At 41.6% G+C, this 22797-nt stretch overlaps 1 protein-coding gene across 1 annotated transcript in view; it reads right to left on the bottom strand.

Annotated features, from left to right (window-relative positions):
- PGM5 (phosphoglucomutase 5) overlaps positions 1-22797 on the bottom strand; it is an 82337-nt gene that overhangs the window by 42474 nt on the left and 17066 nt on the right. The window lies entirely within an intron of this gene.

Genomic DNA, 22797 nt, shown 5'->3' with positions numbered 1-22797 from the left:
ACAGGGCTGCTCTGCTCCCAATGAGTTCTCCTCCCTGTTTGTACCTGTGTACAATCTGGGATTGCCCTGACCCAGGGGCAGCACTTTGTGCTTGGACTTGTTGAACTTCATGAGAACCTCACGAGATTCTCATGGACCCATTTCTCAAGCTTGTCCAGGTCCCACTGGATGGTATCCCTTCCTTCTGTTGTGTCAGCTGCACCACTCAGCTTTGTGTCATCTGCAAACCTGCTGAGGGTGCACGCAGTGTTACTGCTGATGTCACTGATGAAGATATTGAAGAGCATCAGTCCCCAGACAGAGCCCTGAGAAACACCACCCCTCACTGGCCTCCACGGGGACATAGAGCCATTGACCACAACTCTCTGTGTCCATCCAGCCAATTCTTTATCCACTGAATAGTCCATCCATCAAATCCACATCTCCCTGGTTCAGAGATAAGATGCCATGTTGGGACCATGTCAGAGGCATTAGACAAACCTAGGTATGTGACATTTGTCAGTCTTCCCTCGTCAGTCATTGTAGTCACTGCATCATATAAGGCCACCTGGCTGATCAGGCACAATTTGTCGTTAGTACACCTGTGCTGGCTGCCTTGGATCACCTCTTTGTCTTGCATGTGCCTTAACACGCTTCCATGAGGATCTGCCCCATGATCTTCCCAGGCACAGAGGTGAGGCTCACCAGTTTGCAGTTCCCCCCGTCTTCCTTTCTCCCTTTTTTAAAAATAGAAGTGATGTTTCCTTTTTTCTAGTCTCCAGGTGACCACTATAACTTTTCAAATATGATGGAGAATGGCTTGGCAACAACATCAGCCAATTCCCTCAGGATCCTGGAGTGCATCTCATCAGGCCTTAGAGACTTGTAACTATTTAGCTTCATCAAGTGGTCTCATACCTGCTCTTCACTGTCAGTGATGGGAACTTTATTCCCTGAAACCCCACACGGAGGTTCAGGGACTTGAGAGATGTGGAAAGCCTGACTGCCAGTGAAGACTGAGACAAAGAACTCACCTCGGACTTTTCCATATCTGTTTTCATCACTTTTTCCTTCTCATTCACCATGGCGTTTATTTTCTGGCCTTTATTTTCTGACCTATGTACTTAAAGAATCCTTTCTTGTTATTTTTCACATCCCTTGCCAAGTCCCATTCCATCTGCACCTTAGCTTTCCGGATCCATCCTTACATGTCCAAACTGTATCTCTGTACTCTTCCCAGGTCACCTGTCCCTGCTTCCACTGGCTATGCACTTCCCTCTTATTCCTCAGTTTGAGAAGCATATCCTTGCACAGCCATGCCAGTTTCTGCCCTGCACTCTTTGATTTCCTAAACACTGGGATGGAAAGCTTTTGTGCTCAAAGAACAGTGATCTTAAAGAGTTGCCAGCTATGGGTCTGCTCTTCGGTTCTTAAGGACAGTTTCCCAGGGTATCACATTCACTAGTTCTTTCAACAACTGTAAAGTTTGCTCTTCTAAAATTCAGCGTCCAGACTATGGTCCTTGCCAGGCCAATGCTCCTTGGGATCATGAACTCAAACCAGGCATGGTCACTACATTCCACTCAGCTTCTGATCTTAACCTCTCTAATGAGCTCATCCACACTGGTCCCAGTCCAGTAATGCTTCTCCTTTGCTCGGTTTGTCTAATAAACCCCACGTATACCATCTACCTGGCTTGTGTCTCGTAATACAGAGCAACCATACACGCATACTAGAAACTGAGCTACACGGAACTCATGTTCAGCAGAACCACCACCATACCCAAGGAATACTATGTGGAAAGTCAGACACTTGGCTTTAAACCTCTAAACCAAACAAATTTAAAACTCAGTATTACCCTTTGGGCCCTTCAAATTCATTGGATTTCATTTGTCTCCCTTAGGAGCAGACTTGCACCATCACAAGGATAATTAAAACACTCACCAGGGAACTCAGGTTCCCCAGTACCTAAAGTGAGGCTTCACAGTCAATCATATTCCTTGTTGCCACCTGTAGGTCATGGTGTGAACACACAGCTCCATATTTCATGCCATCAAGTTTTCCTACGCAGGCTCTGTAGTACCTCAGTCAAATGTTACAAGCACCTCGTGCAACATACAAAAAGGACAGCACTTTTAAAAGTACTTGAGACACTTTACAAAACAACGGAAACTAATTTGTGTCCCAATCCCAACAGGCAACTTTCTGATTCTATCCCAAAGGGTAAAACTAAGTTCATATGCCTAACTCCATAGCCAGATGCAGAGCCAGGGGAGCACTGCAGAACTGAAATGCATTTGTAAGCAGGCCAACAGCTGCAGCACAGCTCTGCTCTGAACCTCTGAGAAAGGACTGCAGAAAGCCACTGCCTCTTCCGTACTCTTCAGGGAATTAAGTGGTCAAAGTAAAAATAGCCAGCACAGCTCCTCGCTGAGTCTGCCTTTGCCTTCCAAACTAATGTGATAATCCTGTCCACCATGGGCAGGAGGTGTAAGGATACTTTTTATGGACACTGTACTTTAGCCTAGTCTCACTAATTTGTGATGGAGTGAACTGCCACTGATGCAGATCTCATTGGTGAACAGGGATAGGTAAATGCACTTTTAAAAAATACATGAAGCAGATGGCATGCAAAGCTGAGATTTATCACCCCACACTTGCTGGTGCTGCAAATAGGTTGCTGTTGTAGTGATCAAGATATGAAATTACTGCCTGTGTTAAACTATCAAGAGCATGCAAATTACATACATATTATCATAGTGAGATTGTTACCATCCCAAATTTGGGAGCACTATGAGGCATTAAAGAATCTGCTTTCTAGAAAGCAAAATCACTTTCAGGAAGTTACACTGGTGGAGTCATCATATGCAAGCCTAGGTTTTAAGGCCTTGAGTACAACTTTGGCTTAGAAGTTCCTCTGAAATCTGGATGATAATACAGAGTTTTAGCCATGAGATTCCATAGGAGAAAACACTTCTCTGAACAGCTAAGTGTTTAATTCAATTTAATTGAAGTTTGTATATACAGAAACTGAGAGCTATCCCTCCTTTCAAGGAAATATAGCCTTAAAAAAATCCCACCATGGACTTTATGAGTAGCCCCTTACTTCAGACGTGAAACTGCCCAATAAGCCTGTGGCACCTGCTTCTGCTCAGACTATTATGGTATGGATAGTGCTGTCAGCATGAAAGCACGGTAGGTCAGACTACAAAACACGCAATTCCTTGCAGCCTCCAGAAAATAAAAAACATCACAACCTAAATCTCTTCTGTCAGCTTTTAAAAAAAATCACAGCACAGATTTTAGCATGGAGCAAAAGGAATCAGAAATGGATGCAACTCCTAAACAATACCCTTTGGTACAATAATAATAAAATGTAACTGAGTAAATACTGACTCCGTGGTGTTTGCTATGAGTAGAGCTACTAAGGAGCACAGTCTTGTTCATCTCTATTAAATACATTGCTAGGTCACGCAAAAAAACAATATTCCTGCCCTTTTTTAAAAGAAAAGTTAATTTAGCCATAATGCAAAACCCTTAATTTCAGATTAAATATTTGTGCTCTCATTACAAACAATGGAATCAGATCTTAAGTGAATACACTTTTAACTGCTAGAAATTACTCTTAGTTACTTTTTACTAGGAAAAAGTTGATTGTAAAATACTTTTTCCAAACTATTAAAAAGTTTACCCTTTTGAACTTAACACATTATCAACAGTTATCTCTTCTTTCTCTTCCCCTAAATGATAAAATTCAGAACAAATCCAGTGTGTTTAAAACTAACCCAGACCATCAACCTGAATGCCTGTATCTGGACTGAGTTTGCTAGGAGCAAGCATTTATTTTAAGTACGGTATTTATAATAGTGTTGTTTTCTGCTGGGTTTGAGGGAAAACACAGACATGACAAGATGAGAATAAACAAGAAAGGAGATCAGAAAAATTGTGCAGCATTTCTCAGGGGCAGGTCTACAAAGTTCATAGCCAAAATTTTTGTGGGAGAAGAGGACTAGTGATTTAAGTCCTGCTGGATACTCACCCACCTTAGGCACCTCTGAAGGTGCAAATACTAAATGTTACATGGAGCAACAGAGCATGGTGCAGGCACCTGTAACCTCGGGGTGAAGGAGCTGTCTGTTGAGCAGGAAGCAGTCTGGGCCCATCAGCGTGGCACTGTGCCCCGTGTTGGCTGGTCTCCTTCACAGGCCAGGTTTGGTACTTTACTGGCACAAGCACACAGGCAGTGGGACTCCACAGAATATCCCCACAATGCTCTGCATGATACCATGTAGACATATGGGCTTATCCAGGCTTCCACAAAAAACACTGCAATGTGTGAAGAAGGTGTAATTCAGGCTTTGCTCAATCTGTATCTTAACTGCAGCAGTGGTCAGGATGCTCACAAGCTTTGCATGATTTCACATTACAGTACTGTCTGTGGACATGCAACCCCATCTTCTGAGTTGTGTTCTTGAGAACTCTTCCCCCTCCATGTCTTATGTCCTTCTGGCCCAGCTTCAGCATGCCACCCACACTGAGATTTATGAAGAGAAGCAACCTAGGAGGTTTGTGCTGGGGGATACTGACTCAATCACAGCACAGCTTCAATTTCTCCTTTACAGGGCAACAAGTGTTTTATACAAGGGCTCAGTGCCAGAAAGAAATGAGTACGAAATAAAAAGGATGAAAATAAAAAACAAAGGAGTAATAGAAAAACCAGTACTTCTGTGCAGATCCTGTTTTCTATATTCTCCATCCATTTTTTTTTAATAAACTTCTACAAAAGGCTTTCTTATTTCCATTCAAATCTCTAGGCATTCTCATGAGTCCAAAAGTTAAATGTGCTTAATTATGTTGCTGAACTGGTACCAAGAGGAAAATGTCAACTACTTTGCTTTACTGCGTATTAAACACCCATTATAAAGCAAGATTAATTATGTAGACTGTAAGAGCTGTTTCCAAGAAATCTGCTAACAAATTCAGTACCTTACAGACAGAAATACCACTCCCTAGGAAGAGGGGGGAAAAAATTATGCCAAGGTAATAGGTCTGTGTAAATAAAGATAAGTTGGAAGGTTTACTGTTTTAAAAGGAGGGAAGAAGTAATTTCAAAGTACAAAATGGATGGGTTCATCCTCTTGCTTCTGATTTCTCATCATCGTTTTAATCTGTACAGAAAAACAGAATGATGTGGGCACACTGTGTAAAGAATCCAAACGATTCTGCAGTGTAACTGCAGCTAGCTGAGAGGTTTTCCTGTGCTGAGACTACAGATTGCATGGGTTCCTCCTGCCTAGCCCCTGCAGACTCCTCCTTTGTCTTTAAACAGAAGTACCAATAGGGAAATTCTATTTTCTAGAGGAAAAACTCTTAACATTGCACTTAAAGTCCATCAAACCAATTAGCTTGACCAAGTATCAGTCATCCCTGCTAAGTTAATTGTACCCAAGATAGACTTCAAAGCTTACAGGAGGAAGGTCAGTTTGTCAGATCCACATGAGGAAAGAAAACCTTCTAGAATAAACAGCTACTGAATGTTAAGAAGTGAATTTCCTTCACTGAGACTCTGCCCATACAGATTCCACTCACTTGGGGTGACTTTCCAGCACCCTCCCAAGTCACAGGGCAAAGTTTAAAAGATGTAAAGATAGGTAATTAAATAAGGAGCATGTAAAACAGCTCAGCAACACGCACGGGGAAACACAGAAGACTCCTTGCCCATTTTGTCTCAGGTATGGAAATACTCTTAGACATGCAAAAGCATTGCGAAGACCCTCATCCATTCATAACTAACAAATTTTAATGTGCTGAATGATTCATTTGAAGAATTTCTAGAAACGATACTGCCAGGCTTTCCACAACTCTGTCCAGTGAAACAAAGAATTGACTAATCCTGATAAAAATAACAAAGTTATCTGAAAAACATGACATGTGGGCCTTGATACATCCCACTTTTAATGGTGGCTGTAAGGATAGAAATTGAAGGGTCTGATGAGTTAGTTCAAACTGCAGTTAAGTATCATTACAGTAAACTCAGCAGGACAGCCTACTAATACGTCATTTCAGTGAGTTATAATAACCTTAATTAGCTCTCTAATTATGCTGGCTGAGTGATACCCACCACAGAGACAATTTTTGCAAAGATGCAAAGTCAGATTGAAAACGGACAAGGAGCATACAGCTCACAGACTGGTAATAATGACAGTAAAATCCTCAAACTGGCAAAAGCAAGAATGAATTGAGCATCTTAAGCATTTCTAAATGATGAAGGAGAAAAAAGAAATGGTATTTGTGCAGAGATTTGACAAAAAGAAGCAAACAGATCTTTAGTTGTACCTGATAGGGAGTTGATGCATTTGAACAAGATAAAGTACTCTTTGAGATCTAAAAGCTCACAGCAGTGCTCCTGAGATCATATTCATTTGACTTCAGACAACAATTTCTTCTGTTTTTGAAGAGCAATCTACTCAGTATTCTGTTAACTAGGAGGGGTGTAGAATTAGCTCTTGATTCTGGAAGACTCAAGACCTCAGAGATGGTGTGACAAGGGCTGACAACCAATGCTGACTGGCCCACAAAGGAGCTATCCTTATGGTCCCATCATGTTCTGTCTTCTCTAAGAAATCAATCTGCCCTTGAGAGGAAAGATACTGATAAAAATATGACACTGGATGATTGTAGAGATAAAACAACCCAGATGGCTATTCCAGCACTGAGGGATCAGCCAGTCAGGAGCACCTGCTTAAGAACTTAATTCTACAATTTACAAATAAATCTATGACTAAGATAAGTTCCTAATACAACTCAGCAGTAAGTGTATGGAGACATTTGCTATATCTGTATTACTCCTCTTTGGAATCACAGAAAGATTCTGCAAGCCAGTCAAACCATCCATAACTACACATACCACACCTCAGATCCATAGTGCCAAATGAAATAAAAAAAAAGAGCAATCTTTTAAGGAAATTCACAGACTGTGGCTTAGTTTACACTGTACTAATTTGGCAACCTCATGATGCTTCAGTGGTAATAAATGCTACTTGGACAGTAAAACCATAGTAAGTTTCATCAACAACAAAGCCCATACTTCTCATAAACTCAAATGAGTGATATAATTGATAAAAGTGATGAAAACACAAAAATTCTCACTGGGTTCTCAGTCAAACCAGATAGGCTAAAAAACTACTGATGTATGACAGTCACAAACAATACATATGGGCAACATATCTTCTCTTTAACGTAAGTAACATACTTCCCCACTTAGAACATGCAAGTTTGTGAAAATGCCGTAATTGCCTTTGACGTGTACTTTTCCCCAAACCCCAACGTACAAGTCTGATAACTTCTAACAAAATGTATTACAGCAACTAATGTTGTTTCCAAGAGTTTCTCTTGGTTACAAACGTACTGGAAAGCTTTGCACAAGATGCAGTTCTGTGTAACTTTCTTATTATGGGGTTGTTTTCCTCAGTGTGTGGGATGTTAACAGGTGTACTCATCATGATGTTCCACATCAAATGCTGTCTCATGTTGCTTTAGTCATGAGTTTAAGATTCAGATCCAAAATGCATAACTTTGCACCCTCTTCTGTGTATGTTTCAAGAGTCAACTCCCAAAGGAAGTATAACCTTCAGGACAGAGTGCCTCTGACTCCATGCCTTATGAAAACCTCATTGTCCTTTTCATACAAGCTCTAACAGAATGATTAGAAACAGCTGTTGACATATACAGTATTCAGCTATGGCTGGGCTAGAAGTAAGGATAAAACAAGAGACAAAAGCTCCTTTGCTACAGACAACTAGCAAACACACACATTTCTGTGAGTATAATGAGAGAGAGATGTGCTTTGGCAGCAACATATCCCAACAGAATTTTGTCTTTCACATAATAAAACCAGCTGGCATAGCTCTCAGAGTCCTTGTGAGGTGAAATTAGAATTGTAAAATATCTCAGTTTGGAAGGGACCCATAAGGATCACCAAGTCCAACTCCCTGCTCCACACACAATGACCTAACAATTAACCATATGACTGAGACCATTGTCCAGATGCTCCTTGAACTTTGAGAGACTTGGTGCTGCAACCACTTCCCTGGAAATCCTATTCCAGTGACAAATTGCACACATATGTACTGTATATCCACAGAGAATGAGGTTTGATTGCAGAGTTCACAGTAGTAATGAAGAAAAGTCCAACCAGATGGAAAGCATGTGGCCATGCTCTCCAGATGTACTGCAGTAATCCCTAGGGATCGTGCCCCTCCTGGCTGAGATAAAAGAATCACTTTTCATTATTATTTCAGCATTCATATGCCTACAGAGTAAGTTAACTTCTCATCAGTAGGATGAAGAGAATGCACAGTGATCAGACATGGTGACTTCTAGAATTTGGTGAACTTTTACACAACAAATGTAATTCCTTTAAAAATTCCAAGTTTATTTTAGCCTCCAATTTCTGCCATGGCTCAGCAGCAGGAAGATTATGCCTTGTTCTGGAAAAGACACTGTCCACTTCTTTTACGACAACAACTGACTTAGTATCGACAGTCTGTCTCTGCCCCATTCCCAACAGCATGGCCTGTGACAAGCTAAGCTCTGCAAGCAAAGGCGGGGTTTTCTGAATATACATACAGAAAAACAGCTGTCACTGCTATGCTGTCGTATGCTGTGTTAACAGCCTGACTTGTTGCTGGTTTCCTGAATAAGACAGGAGACCAATCTTAATGCATGGAAATAACAGAAACAAACAAAAAGGCTGAATAAAGCAAGTTGGTCCCTGGAAAATGAAACTTACCTAATAATACAAGACTCACCCGAGGATAAAATGACACAAATGAATTCTAGTAGTGGGCCTTGTCTCATTAAGGATTTGGTAAAAACTTCGCATTTAGTGCAACAAGGAAATATCAGCCGGGTCTGTAATGAATACAAACTACAGAAAAACAAAAAAATCCCAAAGCATGAACAAGGGAAAAACAGTACTTAAAGCCTTCTCAACTCCCCACCCCTAAACAGTGACCTTTTCTATTCTAGTCTCAAGTCCTGCACAGTCACTGCTGCATACAGAACCTACGGGGTTTTCAGCAATACAAAGGTCTACGAAGGCACAGAAGGAATGCTTTGTAAGTTCTCTAGTTCTACAGAAACTGTCAGGAAGATTTATTACACTGGAAAAGAAAAGTGATGTCATAAATTATAAGGTATAATAAAGAGGTACTCTCCTTACATTCTTCTGCAGATACTTAGTGAGGTGAACCTCAATAATGTCAGAACTAAAGACTGGCAAGACTCACGGTCTCTTTCAGGAAATGCAGCAATCCTATGAACCAAGCACAGGGAAAATACCCTCCATTAACACAGGAGTACACATGTTTCATATTCATTAGCCTTTCCAAGCTTACTACAGTGAGGTCAGCTGGTTCACTGTGCCTATGCTCATTGACAAAGATGCAAACCAGATGTGAATATAACCACTATATGTGTTACAAAACTGTACTGACAGTGATTCAAATTGGGTTTTCAGTACTCTGAATTATCTGAATAACAGAGAAAGAATGGCTTTAGGTATGTATCAGAAGTCACTGGTTGCCTCCACAGTTGCTTCTTCACCTCCTAAGGACTGTAATACTACTTCCATCCTCTCATGCAGAGTCAAAAGGATAGCTCAGAAAATGATCAGGATAGAAACAGTGCAGTTTCCCCAGATGGGCAATTTCTTGCTTTTGAAAAAAATTTAAAAATAAATAATTTTTAATTTTTTTTTTGGCAACATGAAGGTTTTCTATACATCACCTTGCTGCTACACAGTAACTACAAGAGTGCAAAGGTGTGGGCAAGCTCAACATCTATGGTGGTGTAAGGACCTTCCAGCAAAGGTCTCTTCACAGGGACACAGTATTACAACTCAGATTGGAAGCAACCATGGAGGTCTCTAGTTCAACATCCTGGACACTGAAATTCCTTCTTTCAAACTTCTTTGCCTCTTGTCCTCCTACCATGCACAGCTGTGAAGTGTCTGGCACCAGCTTCTTAACAGTCACTCCATAGGTGTAGGCAGCTGAAGATGGCAGAGAAGCCATCTTTCTCCAAGCAGAACAAACCCAATTACCCAGCCTCTCCTCTTAGGGCCTGTGCTCCAGCCCCCATCTGTGTTGGTGATCCTATGCTGAACTCACTCCAGTTTACTGATGTTTTTCCTACAGTGGGGATGCCAAACCAAACACAAGTATCTGGGCGTGGTTCCACACATGGTAAGCAGAGAAGAATCACTTCCCCCACTCTCTGCACCATATTCTTATTCATACAGCCCAGGATGCCACTGGCCTCTTCTGATTCCAGAGCACACAACTGCTCAGAGAACTGTCCCCCAGGATGCTGGGCTGTCTCTGCAGAGCTGCTCCTCAGTTCCTCTGCTGCAGCCTGCATCACTGCAGGGCTCTGCCTCTCGGAGGGCAGGATTCATGGTTTGTCCTTGCTGAATTTCATTAGGTCTTTGCCATCCATTCCTGCCAGCTATCCAGGTTCCCCTGACTGTATCAACAACAGTGTGGTGAGCAGGACCAGGGCAGAGATCATTCTCCTTTACTCCTCACTGGTGAGGCTGCACCTTGAGTACTGTGTTAATTTTTGGGCCACTTTCCTCAAAAAATATACATTCTGGAACATGTCCAGAGACGGGCAACAAGGCTCATGAAGGATCTAGTAAACATGTCATATAAGGAATGTCTGAGGGATCTGGGTTTGTTTAGTCTATAAAAGAGGAGGCTCAGGGGAGACCTAATCACTCTCTTCAACTTCTCTGCAAGGAGGTTGTTATCTGGTGGGAGTCGGTCTCTTCTGCTGTGCCTACAGTGAGAGGACAAAGGAAATGGCCTTAAGCTAAGATAGGGGATATTCAGATTAGATACCAGAAAAAAATTTTTTTTACTGTTAAGAGTGGTCAGGCACTGAAACAGGTTGCCCGTGGAGGTGGGAGTCACTATTCCTGGATATGTTCAAGAGGTCTCTGGATCTGGTCATGGATTCAGAGGTTTAGGGGTGACAGTGGCAGTGCCAGGTGGGCAGTTGGAGTGGATGACCTTGTAGGTCTTTTCCAGCCTTGATGATTCGATGACTGGTTGACTCTGCTCTCCAGCACATCAACAGATACCACACACATAAACCGGTGTCCTCTACAAACTTGGTTTGAGTGTTCTCCATCTCCACCACTGACAAAGACATTAAACAAGACCACTTACCAGTTCATTAACCAATTGCCCATGAGTCTGAGCATCAAACCAGACTTTTACCTACCTAGTTGTCCACCCATCCAAATCATAAAGTCCTGAGTTGGATACAAGAATAATGTGGGACAGTTTCAAAAGCCTTGCTAAAATGGCAGAAAATGACATCTGCTATCTTAACCCCATCAACAGATTCCATCATTCCATCAACCCAGGCAATCAGGTTGGTTAGACATGATTTATTCTAGTAGCTCCCTAATGATGCCATTTAGATTTCTAGGATTGCCTGGCTTTGCACTAATTTTTTTCTCTCTCTTGCAAACTGTTCTGTCAATTTTAGAGACTGCGAATTAGTAAGCACTCTGTTTGGTTGGAGGACTTGCCTGGGAGGGGAAAGGAAGAAAGCAGTTTCACAACTATACAACAGTGTTCATAGAAAAAGTACAGAAAGAAGAAGAAAGCACAGTATGTCATAGATAAAGACTGTTCCTACAGAATCAAAGAATTGTTGATGTTGGAAAGATTTTAGGCCTTTTTCATTTCCCCACAAAAGGAAACATGAGACAATGCTTCTCCTTCAAAACTAGTATCACAATTCAAATGATTATTACTTAAAGTAAGATCTAGTCTAAAAGGACTCTCAAATTTCTTCAAATAGTTTAAAGTACCCTGGCTCTGCCATAGTCTTATAATGATCTTCTTCAAAACACCCAGAATATAAAGAACAATTTACTTTCCTCCTAATTTGTAAACAACCTAGGAAGAGTATACTTTAATACACACTAGAAGTAGAATTTTAAACACACAGTTTTGAAATTCTGTGCCAGAAAAGTTTTCTTTTAAATCAGTAGGAAGCATTCTTCATGAAGGTCACCCATTGACAAAAAATCCTTTGATGGGAGAGGTTGCTCTTGGGTTGATACCAGCTGTGCTGTCCAGCAAGGGTAAAACATGTTCAGACATGCTGATCCACCAGGGAGCCTTTTTAAGTTGAAGCACACAATAAGACTACATAAGATCTTGAAAGAAAAGGGGCCTTTAAACTTAAGTAGTCACAAAGTCTTCTGTAACTGACTTCTGTAACTGCAAAATTCCCCAGATTGTTTTAATTAAAACACTTTTGGACTTTTTACCAGGACATCTGTAGGAATTCCTGCTGTTTATTCATAGCTCTATACTTTTTGAGATATAAGACAGATGCAGAACTAAGAAATCTGTGACTTTCTGTTACCCAACATCAATCTATTGCACAGGGCAAGGCCTGCTCCAGGCATTTTGCAAAATGTTTCTTTTTCTCAGGTAGTTTTTCAGATATGGCACATTAAGTTAGACAAGAGTCTCTTTGTTTGTGAGAACTACAGATTCACGTACTTCTGAACAGGAGTCAATCAAGGTTACAAAACATATTTATTTCTCACCAAGCACCGAATCTTGCTCTAACTGTGGCTGACAAACCAATCTCATTCTCAGCCAAAGATTAAGCTGGAAACAGAGCACTGCATAGTTTTCAACTCCTCTTCTTACATGAAGAAAGCTTTCAATACAGCTTTATGTACTCAGCCCTGCAAGCTTCACACTGCACAGCCAATGAACCTGCTCATTTTAAGCTAAGCAGCTACCACAGTCTGCTCCACACACAGGCCAGAATCCAACTACCTTTTTATAAGAGTAAGAGCTGTGTGTTGTGTAAGGCTGCTCTGCAGCCTGCCATTCTCAGTGTGGAACAGCTGCCTTCAGGCCCAGAACTGTCCAGGGAATCCCTCTCAGACTGAAAAGCTTAGTTGTGTGCCAAGTAAAAGAAGGCAAACCATGGGACTGCTTAGCCTCTCTTGCCATTCATCCATAACAGACAACACAGGTACTCAGATGTGATGGAAATATCAATATTCTACTGGTATTTCACAGGACAGGACACCAACATGTTTTCTGTCCTTTTCTTCATAAGCAGCCACTGAGGAAGACAAGATCAATTCTCTCCTGTAAATGTCAACAGTATGCAATACATTGATGTATGCTCATTCTCATCTTTCACTGAAATAGTGTTTGAGTATCCAGCTGCTGTTGTCCTGTAAAGTGTCAAGAATAAACTTTTATTCCATATACATATAAAATGGATATCCCTGTTATGACTGTAGCATGTTTTCACCAGTGCCAGCTAGGAAAATGAAACACTGGATAGTCAAGCACATGGTGGATTTGCAACAGTCAAATATGCTGCACACTATACTAAAGCATACCAAATCCAGCATCAAAGAAAACATAAAGACCAAGACAACTCCCTAAGGATATCTTTGAAAGTGTTTGCAATGAAAAATCACCTCCACTGCTTAAAAAACATTCAAGGAGGAAAGGGTAGCAGCTACATTACAAGCACATTGTAGAAATAAAACTAAGAGGCATACCTAAAGAAAGAACATTAAAGCCTTGTAATGATAGTCGGTTTTTCCTCTGCAAGGTTTCTCAAACATGTCATATCTGTGTAAATAAAACATTTATCTGTAGAATATATCTGAAAGCTGACACAGAAAAAACTAACATTTTTTACTAAATATGCAGGTATACAGAGGACATATGGATACTTTTAATATTCACTGTTATTTAAAAAGTTACAAATCCTGAATATCTTTCCCATCACAGTGCTCCACAACTTCATATTATGTTTCAAACATGTTAAATTACATTCATGAAGGTTTTATGCAGTTGTCCTTCTGCAGCACTCCAGAACACAAATCGTCCTTCTGCTCTATCTAATTTAAAAACTGTTTGTACGTGACATGGACTCAGTTTGACAGAGGTGTCTTAAAAAATTCACAGTGAGCCTCTTTCAGATAAGAGGGAGTGAGACTGAATTATCCTGCTGAAGAAAGATAAAAAGAATAAGGTCATGGCTGGCATAACTTGAACAAATCACAGTCACAGAGTGAATGCAGTATCAACCACATAGAAAGATGTGTTTATGACTTGGAGAAGCCTTTATGTTGAAAAAATCCCTTAAACTCAACAGTAAAGGATGTCCATGTAGAGAAAAAGAAACAGTGCCTACCCTGCTTCTGGCACACACTTTTTCAGACAATCAACAACACAGAAGAAATGTGCAAGAAAAGACAGACAAAAATCCACGCAGGATTTGTATCTTAAGAATTCAAGTAAATAACTACAAAGGCACAAGTGGAATGTGGTGTGCTGTTCTCCACGGCCTGAGGTATCTATTTGAAGAAAAAGAGCAGACACGGAACGGGAAGGAAGTGGGAAAAGAGGAGTAGGGGAAGAACATAGGAATATGGAAGGTAAGAAAGAGAACAAAAATAGATAAAAATAAAAGGAAGTGTTTAGCAAAAGAAGAGAAGAATAAAAGCTGGAAGGGAGGGAGAGAAGGGAAAGGAGGGGAAGAAGGGAGGAAAGGAGGGAAGGAGGAAGGGAGGGAGGGAGGGAGGGAGGGAGGGAAGGATTGAAGGGAAGGAGGGATGGAAGGGAAGGAGGCAGGAAGGAGGCAGGAAGGAAGGCAGGAAGGAAGGCAGGCAGGAAGGAAAATGTTTCCAACCTAAATGTTTCTGTGCAAAGCAAAGCTTCTTGGTGTGCTTCAGACAAAACACACCACACTGTAAACCACAATGTTTCTTGCTGCCAGGGTCAGCCTCCTTCCTGCACCCAAGACAGACTGGTTAAAGCCAATAGCATCTCTGCCCTTCACCACATCAGGACGTTTCTTTAAACAAGTCAGAACACTCACTGTCACTCTAGCCCCCCTTAAAAGCTGTCTCTAGATGACCAGACAATAAACAGACAAACAGCAGACAGAATACTGATGTGTCTAAGTTGCATTAAGGGACAGGCTCCCAGATGTAAAGTGGCAGGGTGCAGCACAATAAGGTGCTTAGCTTTGCCCAGGCTAAGTGTAAGCACATACATGCTGTTGAAATAACCTTGCTGTAGAAAGAAACTATCAGATGATGCTAGTCAAAGTAGTATTCTCCCAGAAATCCTTTTCTCCAATATCATTACTGGTATTTTATACACACACTCAACTTCATATTTCCTACAGAAACAGTTTTTACTCACCCTTTCGATTCTCATTTTGTACACTGTTAGCTAACATCTCAGTATTTCATTTCCCTTCCTGTTATGCAGGCATCAGGTAAATCAGAATACAAGGATATGAAACAAAAATAGTTTTTTGAACAGGGAACATGGTTTGCATTCCCCAAAACAAAGAGAACACCAGCCTTAGGGTACATATTGCCAGAGAATTGAAGTCTGGAGACGTACTGCCACAATCCTGTTGATGTTGGAGCATATTAAAGCAGATGTTTCCTGTCAAGTGTTACCCTCTCCCTACAGTACATACTAGTATATTCCAGCAGTCACCTCAAGCAAACACATGCAACACTAGTTAAATATTCTGAGTGAATTCTCTTGTAATTCACTGCTCCATTTGTTAATGCCATATTCCTCAGCAACATTTAGAGTCCTTTGGATTATTGCTTCCCTCTTTTTAAGTTTAAAAACTCCCTTTGAAAAAGTCTTAAGCAATGCATCATGCACACAAGTTAAAAAGGAACAGAATTTTTAAACCCTTTCTTTAAATCACTGTGCATAATTTTGTTTTTCTTTAATACCATTAAAGGTGGTGGGTGCAGGAATGGTATTTCTTTAATACCATTAAGGAAAAGCTCCAGTTCAACTATTTTGGCTAAACTGCAGCCACACAATACGGACACACCATACAAAGTGGTGGTTTTCATTTGTCGTCTAGCATAGACTTCAGGGAAGACCTCCATGACCTCAGAAGACAGTAGCCAAGTGGACAGGAATTGATCCAGTTCCCCCACAGGAGAGCTATTCTTACTACCAAGGTTCAGAAGCAGGCCAAAGCGCCAGCTGAGTACACTACAGTACCATTAATTTTGTAAACACAAACCAAATTACGCCATTCAGATAATAGTGGGGCTCTCGTGACCAAAGAACTGTTATCCCACAGACATTGGGATGACATCATCAAATACAAAAGCACTCCTAGCAGAATTCAGCTTTCTCTCAAGCAAAATCATGAAGGATATTCACATACAAGATACTTTCAATCGCCATTATCTCTGTTTCCCTACTCTATTAATATCTCTTCGGAAAAAATTTCCAATTGTTTTAGTCTCCTGTGGAGTAGTGACCGTATTATTAAATCCTAGTTAGATGTGCTTAAAGTTAGCACTTCCTAACTCCTTCAGGAAGACTAATAAGTAAAACATAAGCTTCTTTTCATTTCCTAGGTACTATTTCTGCCATTCTACTGCACCTAAAAGGTTGCAGTAGAATGCTGCACCATAAAGGTTGCTGTGCCCTTTTCAATCCTCTTTATTTTAATAGTTTCTCTATTCCCAGAATTAGAACAAAATACAGAAAATAAGATATATCAGCACTCAACAGCACAGCATAATTTTTTTAAGTACTCTGTTTATTAAATATTCTTTCCCTCCCCTGTTAATCAGATGTTGTTCTTATTCTTGTCCATATGGTTACATAATGTAGGTAACAGTTGGCCTGGAATTCCTTTTCTTTATTTCTAACAAAATACATTTTTCAAAGTACTTTTAAACAATTATTTCCACAGAACTGGATGGTACTAAATATGCATTAAATGCCAAATTATAACTAACTCAAGCTGTCATACTTAAGATTAAGTCTACCACAGTAAGTGAGACATGTCTAAGAAATCCATGGATGTAGACTGGTATGAGTATGAACAAAGTTTATCACCTAATCTCTGAATTTATGAAGATCTGCTATGCATCTTCTACCTCAAATGGGATAAAAACTAACTTGAATGAATGACAGATATGAGACAATATTTAAGAGATTTGGTTTAGATGTTGTATTGGGTGTACATGGCAGGGCTTGTCAGCTGGGGGCTGCAGGGGTGGCCTCAATGAGAAGAGGCCTGGGCTGCCCCATGCCAGACACAGTGAGTTCTAGTCAGCTCCAACAGATCCCAACAGGCACAGATAAGCCTAGCAGCCAAGCTGCTGCCCTTCTGGGAATACACACTTTTAAAGGGCAAAAAGCCATCCAGCAGTGGAGACTGAGGAAGAAATGTTGGAACCCTGGGTTCAGAGAATTTCAGTCTCTCAGTGCTGACAGGCAATGATCTTCAAAAGCACACTGTAATTGACCTGAGGCCTTGGGAAAGGCTTCCCAGATTATGTAATAGCACGGAGATTGTTGCTGTGTAACTGAAGAGAAGTTTGTTGTATCCCTGGGTGGAATATGTAGAGATGCAGAAAATTTAGGTTTATGGGATATAGTAATATATATGTAGCAAGATGGAGGATTTTGGGTGTAGGTTAGTTCTTCTTTCCTCCTTCACAAATCTGGGTGTTTTGGTACTAGCTCAAACAACGTGCAGTGTGGAACATGAATGATTAGCTACTGGATTTTAAGTAAAAATAAATTAGTTAGCATTCCATAATTGGATAGACTGGACTTTAAAAGACCTTGGAAGGTAGCACTCGGGGGCCATTTTCACCTTGTTAACTTAGAGGCACATTCTGTGTGGGGTCAGTAGCTCTGACTCAGGAAGAGGTGACCGGTTCGGAGAGATGGTCCCGAAAGGAATCGCCTTCCCGAGGCCCGGTGTCTTCCCTCAGCTGCTGGCAGGAGGGCCCCTGCAGAGGCTGTCAGCTCTTTAGTGATTGTCAGCTCGTGATTCCAGCTCAGCTCTGCAGGGCAGCCTCCAGGCCAGACCAGGGAGAGAGATGAGAGGCTCGTGTAGCTGTTCCACACGAGGCAGCTTTATTGGTCCATACTCTGGTGAAGGGGAGCCAGGGACGAGCATCTCTCTGCCCTGGCAGGGGCAGGGAGCTAGCTTTATACGGATACAGAGGGTAGGTGTCAGAGGGTAAAGGCCAGTGGGCTACAAAGGATCTGCACAGGGTCTCCCAGAGGATTCTGGGTCTGTCTTCTTCTCCCTGTAACTGAAGAGTAGCTCCCTTTCCAGGGGAGGTCCTGCTGGGAGATTGCTCAATCTCCTTATCTCAGCAGACGTCCCTCCAGGGCAGTGGCTGGGCATACCCGACACTGTACTATAGATAAGAAATAATAAACATCTGAGTCTGAAGAAAAACTCTGTGTCTACTGCATTTCAATCCAAACTCTGAGTAAAAGAACTCACAAAACAGGCAAAGAAGAAAAGAAACGAAAAAGAGAAAATTAATAAGCCTAGCAGCCAAGCTGCTGCTCCTTCTGGGAAAACACACTTTTAAAGGGCAAAAAGCCATCCAGCAGTGGAGATAGAGGAAGAAATGCCTGGGAATACTGAGAAGGGAGAGAGGAGAGAGGCAGAAGAAAAGATGCTCCAGGCACTGCTTCTCCCTGCAGCCTATGGAGAGAACAGTGGTAGAGCAAGTGGATATTTTCTGACAGAAAATGCAGGTGGTAAAGAGCCCACACTGGTCTAAATACTTAGTAGTTGCAAAGAAGGCAAAAGCCAAAGAGTTTTGGAAAGGTATGCAAACAGTGTAGATTACAGGAATCATGAATGCCTTATGCATATTATTTTACATCACTGTCCCACTGTAAGATGCCCTTGACACTTGTGGAACTTTTCCTTATGTTTACAGACACATGAAACTGGAATTCACATCAACATGAAACCTATCCTGAGAATCAACCTCTCCATCAGCCTCTCCTTCAAGCAATAGAATGGATTTCAGATAACGATATTCTACAGTTTTACTGAAAAATATATCTTAATAGACAACCATCTTTCCTGAAGGTCACCAGTTTCTTATGGTGGGCTTCCCTGGTGTCATGGGTTGGCTAGCATAGTCTCGGAAGTGATGTTCTCGCAAAGGGGTGCTTACAGCTTCCCCCCATGACCTGACAGAACCTATCAGCTGGCCAGTTTGAATATGAACAATTCTTTATGCCACTTAAAGTTGTGACCACCTCTGTGATCCACATTTAAGAATAGACAAACCCCCTCCAAGCTCTCTCTTGTTTCCGGTGCTGGGACAGGTGGCTGCAGGCCCCGTGTGGGGGCCAGCGGGCCCGGCCAGGCCCTGCTTGGGCCAGACCGGGCCGTGCCACGGCCATCCTGGAGCCATGGACCTGTTCCACCTGTGGAACCCCCCCCCACAGCCCTGCTGTGGGCAGACAGAGCGGCTGGGCTCTCCCCCCTCTCCACTGCGATAAGCCACATTCCAGCCGCAAGGCTGAGGTGAGATTAACCCTTTTATTGCTGGGAAGAGCTGAAAACCTGAGGGAAGAGAGAGGAGATGCTTAAAGCTGAAATTCTGTTGTGAAGCTATGATATATCAGAGTATCCCATTGTAATCTCATGAAGATATGGGGGGTGGAGTGTTCAACTCGTAAGGAAAAGCACCTGCGCTGAGATAGGCAGATGCTGAAGCAGCTGTAATTTCATGAGAAGTTTGGACAGGGAGAGATGGAAGCGATGAGGACTCTTGCTCCAAATGGGAAAGGAGAAAACCTCAGTTCCTAGAGATGCTCCCAGAGATAGTCCTAAAGATGAAGATGAGGAAGACCCTTTGCTCCCAGAGAAGGAGAAGGGCCTCTGTTCTTAGAGATGAAACGCTCCCAGAGATGGGTGAAGAGAACTTCTGTTTCTGAACGGCTCAACCTTAAAATTGTACCCCAAAAACTTCAAGAGTGGACCCTCGAAAGCAGTTGTGGGAAAAGCTGCAAGTCGGGGGAAAGGACTCACACGCAGGCAGAGAGACTCCTCTTCCTAAATGGACTGAACAAAGTTATTTGGAAGTGGGTGGCTGTCTCGTTGTGATAATGTTTTCATAGCACGAGCAAGAAGAGACTTCTCTTTCTAAATGGACTGAACAAGGTTATTATGGAAGTGATAAACAGACTGAAGGGCTGTCTTTTTACATTGTCAGTGGGAGAAGGGAGGAAGGTGGGGGGAAGAGAAGTGTTCTGAAGGTGTGGTATAATTTTTTTTTCCCCTCTTTCAGGTCTGTTAATAAACTTCTTTACATTCTTTCAAGTTTGGTGCCTGCTTTGCGTTTCTCCTAATTCTTATCTCACAGAAGATAAACAGTAATGAGTATTTTGGGCCAAACCACTACACTAAATTGGTGTTTCTGCCCAGTTTGAAACCCAACCCGCTACACCTGGGAATTCTGGAATACCTGAAGACTCAATAACTCATGCAGTGAACCTCCAAGGAAGGTGTCCATGATACTTCTAACTGTGTTCCAATCCATGTAGTCAGCCCACTTACACCCACCCAGGGACAGATAAGGAGCTACAGAGAGCTTATGGGTGACGATTAAAGGGAGAGCAGGGACAGGAGACATTACAGTGAGGGTCTGCCACAGGCCACCTGACCGGAAAGACCAAATGGATAAAGCTCTCTACAAACAGATAGGAGCAGCCTAACATTCATAAGCCCTGGTGCTCCTGGGGGCTTTCAGTCACCCTGGTATCTGTTGAAGGGACAACACAGCAGGGCACTAGCAGCCCAGGAAGTTCCTGGAGTGCATGGATGAAAATTTTCTTCTCCAAGTAACAGAGGAACTAACAAGGAGACATCCTAAGCTGAACCTTGATCTCACCACAAGGAGGGGCTGGTGGGGCACGTGACGTGCAGTGAGCATGAAATGGTGGAATGCAAGATCCTCAGGGCTGTAAGGAGAGCACACAGCAAGCTCCCTACCCTGGACTTCAGGAGAGCAGGCTTTGGCCTCTTCAAGGATCTGCTCGACAGAGTGCCATGGGATAAAGCCCAGGAGGAAGGAAAGGCCCAAGAAAGCTGGGTAACATTCAAGGATCACCTCCCTCCAAGCTTGACAGAGATGCATCCCAACAAAGAGGAAGTCATGTAAAAACACCAGGAAGCCTGTGTGAATGAACAAGTTGTTCCTGGGCAAACTTAAACACAAGAAGAAAGCCTACAGAGGGTAGAAGCAAGGACAGGTAGCCTGTGAGGAATACAGATTAACTGTCCAAGCAGCTTGGGGATAAGGCTAGGAAAGCTGAAGCCCTGATAGAATTAAATCTGGCCAGGGATGTCAAAAGCAACAAGAATAGTTTCTGTAGGTACAATGGTGATAAAAGGAAGACTAGGAAAAATGTGGACTCACTCCAGAAAGAAACAGGAGACCTGGTTACCCAGGACAAGAAGGCGGCTAAGGAACTCAGTGACAGTTTTGCTTCAGTCTTCAGCAGCCACAGTGCCTGAGTTGCACAACTAGTGGAGGGTGTCCCTGCCCATGGCAGGGGGGTTGGAACTAGATGATTGATCTCTGTGAAAACTGCACGATCTACACTGAACTACATGACAACATGTAACTTGTAAGTCTTCAAGAAAACAAGGAGAACCACAAAATGAAATAAAAAATAAATAAATCAACTGTCCTGGACACAGACTGAAAACTGCATAACCATAAATATTTGTAGGAATGGAAGGGAAAATATTTACATCCTTCCATCATTATCAGTTGCTCAGTTTTATTTAATAATCAGGCTTAGCTCCACAAAACTAAATAAGGCAGTAAGCACCATGAGACGATCTTTGCACCAGAAGGTCAAGTAAACATTGCAAAGAATATAATTCAAACAGTCTGAGTTCATGCCTTCTGACATATTTATCAAAATTCATGAAAAGAAGACAGACAAACATACGTAAATGTCACTGTTTCTTCAGTTCTTACAGGAATGCAGATATGGTGTTTATACACAAAATTAACTCTATGTATTTTATATCGTATTTCAACATAACAATAATGAGATTTTTGGACTGCTGAACAGAATAAACAAAATACATCAAACACTGACCTAACCATATTTCCTTAAACTAGAGTATCTACCCACAAGCAAGAAATATATTCCCAAAGACCCTGTCAAGTATTAGAGGAAGCAGAAAGCTCTGAATTTAGTAACTTTTAAAAACTTCCTGAATAGGCAAACTGTAGATACAGCGATCAACCTTTTCACACAACCTACGTTTCACTTTAAAATTACTGTTTCCTGACTGGACACATTTAAGGGGAGCAGTAGATCATTCTTGTTGTAGTAAAGCTATGCAGCCAGATGAACATTGAGACACAACTGATTTAGCCAATGCTTTTTCCACACAGAATATATTAAGGCAATAATATTTAATCATCTTATCTTGATATTTACAGAAAATTTAGGCCTGGATGAGACTTGTTCAAAATTCAGCTGCTAACACAAGATGCTCATCCAGGAAATCTTTAAAGAGCAGATTGGATTTATCAGAAATAGTTTTGAATATACTTTTAATCTGTCTTGAAACTGGGAAATGGATTTGTCGACTGCCTGCAGCCTCTTACAGGACATTTTGTATCATAACAGATCATATATTTCATCAGTTTGTATTAAGAGGAGGGTTTTAATTTTTTGAATACCTGTTTAGTACTGAATTACTACTTTATCTCTTTTAAACTTCCATGACTTTCATAAAAAGGGCTGCCAGATTAGGCTGTAAACCATTATTTACTCATAAAAGAACAAAGTTTTCTGGAAGAATTCCATCAAACAACTGTACATTAGATTTATCAATTTATTTCTTTTCCAGACTGAATTAAACTCTTTTAATGCAAGTAAAGATGGAAAA

The sequence above is a fragment of the Corvus moneduloides genome, chromosome Z (genome assembly GCF_009650955.1).
Source record: "Corvus moneduloides isolate bCorMon1 chromosome Z, bCorMon1.pri, whole genome shotgun sequence".
NCBI lineage: Eukaryota > Metazoa > Chordata > Aves > Passeriformes > Corvidae > Corvus > Corvus moneduloides.
Note: the sequence above shows the minus strand (reverse complement) of the source record. Positions and strands in the feature narration are given on the sequence as shown.